The sequence below is a fragment of the Somniosus microcephalus genome, chromosome 7 (assembly GCF_052327205.1).
Source record: "Somniosus microcephalus isolate GS21.2 chromosome 7, FLI_Smic_1.0, whole genome shotgun sequence".
In the NCBI taxonomy this organism is placed as follows: Eukaryota; Metazoa; Chordata; class Chondrichthyes; order Squaliformes; family Somniosidae; genus Somniosus; species Somniosus microcephalus.
This window is the reverse complement of record NC_140993.1, coordinates 80,644,837-80,653,147: the sequence shown is the minus strand read 5'-3', so window position 1 is coordinate 80,653,147 and position 8,311 is coordinate 80,644,837.

The following is an 8,311-nucleotide window of genomic DNA, read 5'->3' as shown; positions in this document are numbered from 1 at the left end:
CTGTGTGAAGGTATCTGGGGCCACATTCTGTTTGCCGGGTCGGTAATGGATAGTATATCCAAAGGCGGCCAGCTCCATCCTCCAGAGTTGAATTTTATTATTTTTGATTTTCGTGCGCTTCCGGTTATCCAACATGAAGGCCACGGAATGCTGGTCAGTTATGGGCGTGAAATGACGCCGAGCCAGAAAATGACTCCATTGGCGTACAGCCTCGATGATGGCTGTAGCCTCCTTCTCGATGGGGTGTAAGATTCCCAAAATTGATATTATATTATAAAGGGTCGAATGGCAGAAGAGGCCATGATTTTAAAGACTCTTTTAAAAGAAGCCCAGGAGAAAGGGGCATTCAAATTGGCCACCAGACCCCGTGACCAACTTATTGGGACACTTTAAAATGGTTCCTGCAGTCCTCAGACAGCTTTGTGGATTCAACCCACAGTAGGTTCTGGAAGCCGTTTCTGAGAGAACGAAACCAGACGCCCACACACACATAAAGATTGGATGCAGATCCAGTCAGATCGGCCTGTAGATAAAGGCCATCTAAATGTTTACCCAGACAAAGGGGAACAGTTCCATATTCATAAAGAACACATCAAGGACCCGTTAAAGACATCAAGAAGACATTAAAAACAATGAAGGTCATTCCAGACCAGAGATGGCCCGTTACCGGCCACCCAAGAACAGTTTAAAATATAATAACTACCCCGTTGTGCAACCAGCCCGCCAAAATTAAAACAAAAGACTAACCTGATTTGGCGCGAGATAAGGGCTTCTGCTGAGAAGTATAATTGGGAGACACCGGGGGTAGGGGTAGAGGGAAGCGAAGGAAAAAAAAAAAGAAGAGGCTTCAGCTTAGATATTGGGAAGAGAGAGGTTCCTTTCTTCATCATCTTCGTGGGATCTTCGGTAATAGCCGTTACCTTCGATAGCAGCTGGAGTTTGGAGAAGAAGACGGTTCGAGCTGGCGTCCCGCCCCGGGGTAAAACATCGGGAGATCATCGACCAACCCCAGGCCGTTGACGAAACGGGAGGTAGTAAAAAAATACTGAAGAAACCTATATGAAAGCCATCTAGGGGCTTCCAACCGTGGTCAAGCAGGTGATCTCCGCCGACATCCAGGCCCGTCAGTGTTCAGCCTGTCCGTGACCTTCACCTCGAGAAAGAGAGTGAGGTGTGGCGCAGTCCGCTGTGGCTCCACTGACCACGAGGAAACAGGGCGCCTGAGGGGATCAAAACGCAGACCTGTTTCAAAACTCTATACCTTTCCAACTGGATTGGTGAGCATGTTTCTGGCCCTTCATAATCGGATCTAGATAGGTTAAAGGGGGTGGTCATTTTGGGTATAATTAACATGAGTTGTTGTCCCTCGATTTTCCGTGTGTTTCCCCATTTTATGGTGATCTTTGTAAGGTATAATATGCCTGTATCCATTTTAGTTAGTACTGTATTGTTATGATTTGTTTTTCCCTCCCATGTACCCTCTTATTTGCTTGCATTTGATTTGTTTTTCCTTATGCAATAAAATATCATTTCGTTTCATTAAACCTGGTCTATAAGAGTATTCTCTACATTGTAGTTCCTGCACCTAAGTCCAGTGTCTAGAATCTAAGGGGTGAGTGGGTCGAACCACTCAAGGTTTTTTTCTGTGCAAAAGTGAGAGAGAGAGAGAGAGAGAGAGAGAGGAAGGCCTCTGAGAGAGAGTAACCTCTGCGATCTGCGAATCTCGAGAGAGAGAGAGAGAGAGAGAGAGAGAGAGAGAGAGCAAACCCTTTACAGGGGAGGTAATGGAGCTCGCTACCCTGTAAGGTTCTGGATAGGAATGCCACGGGCCGACCACCTTGATTCAAGGTAGCCGAGATCGCCACCTCCGATGCATCGCATTCGACCACAAAAGGAAGGTTTTCGTCAATGGAGCGAAGCGTGGCTTTCTCCAGCTGTCGTTTGAGGAGGTTGAAGGCAGAAATAGCCGTTGCTTCTAATGGAAAATAATTCGCATTAAGCAGGGACTGTATTTTATCGGAGAAGTGAGGTATCCACTTTGCGTAATAAGCAAACATGCCAAGTGCCTGACGAAGAGAGCCGAGATTTGTAGGGGGAGGGAGCTCCTGAAGTGGACGAAGTCGCTCTGGGTCCGGTTTAATAACACAGTTGCCCACCCAGTAGCCGAGAATGTTCACCGATGGCACTGATTTCACCGATTTGGATTCGTTTAATGTTAAGTGGCGATGACGGAGAACGTCAAAAAATCTCTGAAGATTGGCGTCATGCTCCTTTTGATCATGGCCAGCAATAGTGATATTGTCTAAATACGGAAAGGTATCCGTCAAGTTCGCTTGCCGGAGTAGGCCATCCATTGCCCATTGGAAGACAGCCACCCCATTGGTGACCCCAAATGGAAGGCAACGAAACTGATAAAGCCAACCATTGGCCTCAAAGGCCGTATACTTTTTGTCAGAGTCTTTCAGCGGTACCTGATGGTACGCGCTCTTTAAATCGAAGGTTGAAAATACCGTGTATTTGGCAAGGTTGTTGACCATGTCATCTATGCGTGGTAGCGGGTAGGCATCCAGATCGGTATATTGATTAATAGTCTGCAAATAATCAATACACAGACGTTTCTTATGTTGTTTTAAAGGGTTTTTCACAATGACGACTTGAGCCCGCCAGGGGGATGAACACGGCTCGATAATACCGTCAGCTAAAAGGCGAGAGATTTCTGCCTCGATAAATGCTCGGTCGTCTTGGCTAAAGCGCCACGATTTGGCGGCTATGGGTTTACAGCGGGGGGAGAGATTGGCAAACAGGGAGGGCTCACCGAGTAAGGCCGCCGAGAGCGCACAAAACGGCACCTTAGAAATGGTAAGCTCCGGCTTCCACCCTCCAAACTCAACAGTGAGTCTTTTGTGCTGCTTCTGGAAGTCCTGTCCCAGAAACGCCTCGCTACATAAGTTTTCGAGTACTCTGAGCCGGGTGGAGGGATACGTGCGACCATTGAGGATGAGGTTGACAAGACAGAAGCCAGAAGAATTGGTGGTCAGAGTTGTCAGAGCCATTGCAATCTCCCTGTCCGAGGGATAAATGCACAGTTTTAACCTGCTGACAGCCCGCTTACTAATGAAGCTGTCAGAGCTGCAGGAGTCGATTAACGCGCTTAGAGTGTGCCCATTTACTGAAACCTTCGTAGTTGCATGGGACAAACTTTGGGGAAAAACAGCTGTGATGGGAGGAGGGGTAATTTTTCCTTCGACAGCTGCAGCCTTAGCAGTGGTTCTTGGGGGAGGAGCAGCTCCATAGATAGCAGCTGTGAAGCTAACAGGAGCTCTCGACCGGTATACTTTAGAGGAGTGGCCTTTCTTGTTAGCAGAGGCCCGTGACTGGCATATCTTGGAAAAGTGTCCTTTCTTGCTGCAATGATTGCAGGTCGCATTACGAGCCGGGCAAAATTTTCTGTAATGGAATGTCTTATGTTCATTAATAAATAGACATTCTTATTATGAACACAGCTAGCTTTTGCTAGACACTTTTATTGAGCACATGTGGACTAGGTACAGTATCTGTAGAGGCTTCCATCTTGACTGCTGCCTTGTGGGTAGCCTATTGCCTCATGGGTAATGTAGTCTTAATATACATACAGCTGGGTAGTGTAGTCTTAATACATACAGCTATATACAGCTCGAGACAGCTCTACGGCTCCACCTAGTGTCCACTATAGAATGACATGTTATTGATCATTACATCCCCCTTTCTTTGAGGTTTAACAAAATCAATATCAATCAACTTTCAAGAAAACAATGAAGATAATATCAGTAACACTTTTGTTAGTGCTCTATAAACATAAACATTTTCAAAACAGTCAGCACATTTTCAAAGCTTTACATTGTACTCAAAGATTAAGTCTATCAGGCTTTTTTACTTCACGTGTGGATCTTCTCAACATGGTTAAGTCTGATGTGTCTTCATGAGATTGTTCTGGTGGTGAATGATAAGATGCAGTTGCGGCATTGTCATCGATCTGCTCTTGTATAGATCGAGGTCTCCTTGCGATCTTTGCTTGGAGAGGGTTTCAGTGTTTCCTTCACTCTTCATGCCATAACTCTCAATGTAGTCCATGCACTCTCGAAAAACTGCTGGCAGCTGGATCCCATCATACAGCATAGTCCTCTCAGCAGCCTCGGCTAATGGAACACCAAAGATTGGCCTGAGGGAAGAAGGAGTATCCACCGGAACTGCTTCCTGCTCTGGTGCAGGCTTCTTCTTTCTCTTTTTCTCTTTCCACTGCTTAACAACATCTGCTGCGGTTATATCTTTAGACTTTTTCTCCTTGTGTTTTTCCTCTTTGTGCTTTTCTTCCTTTGGCTTCTCTTTGACCTTAAAGTATTTTTCTTTCTTCTTGGAGAAACTAGGCTTTTTGAAGACATGGATACCCTTTGGCCTTTTCATCCTTGATGGGCTCTCTGCTTCATCACCTGAGTCATCTGGTCTGCTTATGGCACAGTTTATACGGTAGACTCTCTTGACCAGTTCTAAGTCTTCACAAGCTTTGTCACCTAGTATCGAATCAAGTCTTTCAGCCACAACAGAAAACATGAGATGATGCACTTTGTCTTTGACTGTCACTTTAAGTCTGCATACACCTAAGCTATCTATTTTCTGTCCATTATAGCTCTTCAGTAGTACTGACTTTTTCTGTATTTTGGGCTTTTCTTTCATATTTTTTATGTCACTCATACTGATTAAGTTTGCTTTTGCCCCAGTGTCCAGTTTCAATGTAACTAATGCTCCATTTATCTGCAGTGGGATCATCCATTTGTCCACTTTTACTGCATTGACTTTATGTTCAGCATTGTCCATTTCTGAGAGCTGCACATTTTCTGTATCCTTTTTGATATCGTCACATGACACCATTCCTGCAAAAAATGTCTCACTTAAATCAGTGTCCTCAATTACATTAACTCGTTGCCCTTTCTTAGTTTTTACTTTTGAAAAGCATTGTTTGGCAAAGTGATTCTTTCCATGACACTTTGTGCACATTTTTCCAAATGCTGGGCATTGTCTTAACTGGTGTTTGTAACCATAGCGTTTACAATTAAAAATTTCATCCTCCGATTGCTTTTCATTTCTGTTCTGCCCACGTTTCTTCCCCTTATAGGACACAGCACCGACAGCAGCATTATCACTCATTACAATCGCATCATTATTGATTTCACTGAAAGTTTTCGCGTGCTTTCGAGCTAGCTCGCTGGCTTGGCATATTTTCACTGCATTTTCCAAATTTGGTTCGGTTTCTCTCAACAGACGTTCCCTGACTTTTTTATCATGAATACCAAACACAATCTAGTCACGAATCCTGGATGATTTCAGCTCAGAGAAATTACATGTCTGTGCTTTCAGTTTCAGATCAGTTATAAAGCTATCAAAAGTCTCATTTTGTTGCTGTGTCCGAGAAATGAAGATGTATCTTTCATACGTCTCATTCTTTTTGGGAGAGCAATGTGCATCAAATTTTTTTAGCACATCTTCTAATTTTTCTCTGTTCTCCTTTGGATTAAATACAAATGTATTAAATACCTCTATCGCCTGTGGGCCTGCAACCGTAAGCAGCAATGCTATCTTCCTTGCGTCTGGCTTCGTACCGAATCCGATGGCAGGAATGTATAGTTCGAATTGTTGTTTAAAAATCCGCCAATTGTAGTCGACATTTCCCTCGAGATTCAAACGCTCTGGTGGCTTCAAATTCTCCATGTCACTTTTCACAATTTTTTAGCAGATATTTACAACTCTTGGTATCCTGGTACCATCTTATGTTCATTAATAAATAGACATTCTTATTATGAACACAGCTTGCTTTTGCTAGACACTTTTATTGAGCACATGTGGGCTAGGTACAGTATCTGTAGAGGCTTCCATCTTGACTGCTGCCTTGTGGGTAGCCTATTGCCTCATGGGTAATGTAGTCTTAATATACATACAGCTGGGTAGTGTAGTCTTAATACATACAGCTATATACAGCTCTACACAGCGCTACGGCTCCACCTAGTGTCCACTATAGAATGACATGTTATTGATCATTACAGAATGTACCTCCACAAAAGAAACACTTTCTTCCTGATTGCCAGGATGCTGCTAGGGCGGGGTCGTCATCAGCAAAGGCCTCTAGGGTAGGGTCGTCGTCCGTTAGAGTAGAGTCATCATCAGCAGGGGCATCCACCCGAGACCTATCGAAAGACTTATTACGGGTGATAGCCGCCGCCCGTGCATGTGGTGGGAGATAAGTGTCTGCATTCTTCTTGGCCAAGTCCAGGGAACACGCCTGGTCATAAGCAGCCCGTAAATTGAGGGTTTTATTTTCCAGCAGGTGCTGACATATAAAAGGGGACGCAATCCCATTGATAAAGGAATCGCGGATTAGTTCCTCTTGATACTGTTCAGCTGTAACCGCTTTAAGGTTACAATCTTTGCTGAGCCTGCGAAGTTTCTGGAGGAATTCATTGAGTGATTCCCCAGGCTGCTGCCGAGTTGTGGCCAGTAGGTGTCGAGCAAAGATTTCATTCGGGGACTTGACATATAGCTGCTGTAAAATTTCGATAGCAGCGTCGTAGTCTATACAGTCCTCAATATAATCATACACATGAGGGGATACGTAGTTAATAAGCATTCGTAACTTATTAGAGGCACCCGCCCCACATTCTTCAAGACAGTTGCTAAAGGTACGAAACCATTGCTTCCATACCTTCGCTGCGGCAGGTGCATTCGGGTCCAGGTCGAGACGAGCGGGTCTAAGGAGTTTTTCCATGATGAATCAGTTTCTTGCCCAGGTCCCTTTCTGCAGTTCGAGTTGCAGCTGGTTGTTCCGAATCACCCAAGGCGTGGAGACGATAACAAGTCGATTAAATTGATGTAATAAAGACTCACTACGCACTTGGTTGTACATAAAGCAAGGCTTTAATCGACTTGTAACAAAACATGGAGGTCTAGTTAGTAGTCACTAGCTTCCTGTTTCCAGACTGTTCTTGGCAAAGGTGGGCCCACGCCCGAGTATTTATACTCCTTGGGCGGCGCCCTCAGCTGGCCATTCAGTAGTACTTCTTGTAGAAGTTGCGATTTATGACAGGACCCCTCGATCCACTTCAGGGAAGCAGAGCAGGCAGCCAGCGTCAACGACTGCGATAGCGCTAAGCAGGCCAAAATGCTGCTATTCTCCCTGGAGAGTAGGCTCCTCCAATCCCTCTCTGACGTGTGTAAGAAGGGGCAGTGCAGGTATGAGGAGCTCAGGGATGATGTTCTGGAGGCCATGGGGATGAATAAGGGAAGTCCTTTCTCCCGTGTGGAGAAGATGGTGCAGCTTGCAGGGGAATCCCCGCAAGCCTTCGCAGACAGGTTATGGCCGGTGTACCGGAGTGCCTATCTGGGGGCACATAACTGAGCATTCCTGAACGGGGATCCACTGGCCCACTGGTTCCGTTGCCTGGTGGCAAACAGTTTGCCACAGGTCCGGGCCAAGGCGGATGTCTGGTTCGAACTCAAGAATCCCCGGACCACTGAACTTATGGTGATCAGACAGTTGACCCTAACCTATAAGAACGATAGGGGAACCAATGCACACCCACCTAAGGGGAAGGTGCATGAGATAAAACCCGGACCGGGTAGGAAAGAGTGGCATCAGGAAGGGAATAACCCCCCAACAAAAAGGCGAATTGTTACGGGTGTGGGAAGGACAGTCATTGGCGGAAGGAGTGCAAAAACCCTTGGAAAGACAACAAGGGAAAGAATTCCACAGCCCCAGCCCAAAAGGCGGAGGCGGGAATCCCTCCCGCAGCGGTCGAGTCATTCTTGGACACCATGAGGTCCTTATTGACTGGCCACAGGGGAGTAGCAGCCACTACCGGTGCTCTGACCCCGTCAGCCCCATCCAACCCACAGGCCTGACAAGAGCCAGCGCAGCCTGTTTACCTGTGTTCCCTTCGATATGATGAATGGAAAAGACCCCTCGTGGAGATGGAGGTAGAAAAGGTGAAGGGGACCTGTCTGTCGGACATGGGGGCATCATGCACCGTGGTCCATTCAGCTAACCCACCACCTCACCTCTATCTAACAGGGTCCCATACAGTCTATCGGGTTTCACAGGCAAAGAACAGGCCGGCTCGTTTTCCATCCCGCTCGCCATTCGTTTAGGACCACTCTGCTCTGAAAGGACCTGTGTCCTGGTGAAATGGGAAGTGGAGGGTGGAAGAGGGGTCCTGGGAGCCGACTTTATTGTAGGCCACGGGATCCTGGTCGATTTAAGAAATCATTGCCTATGGGGGGCAAGTAC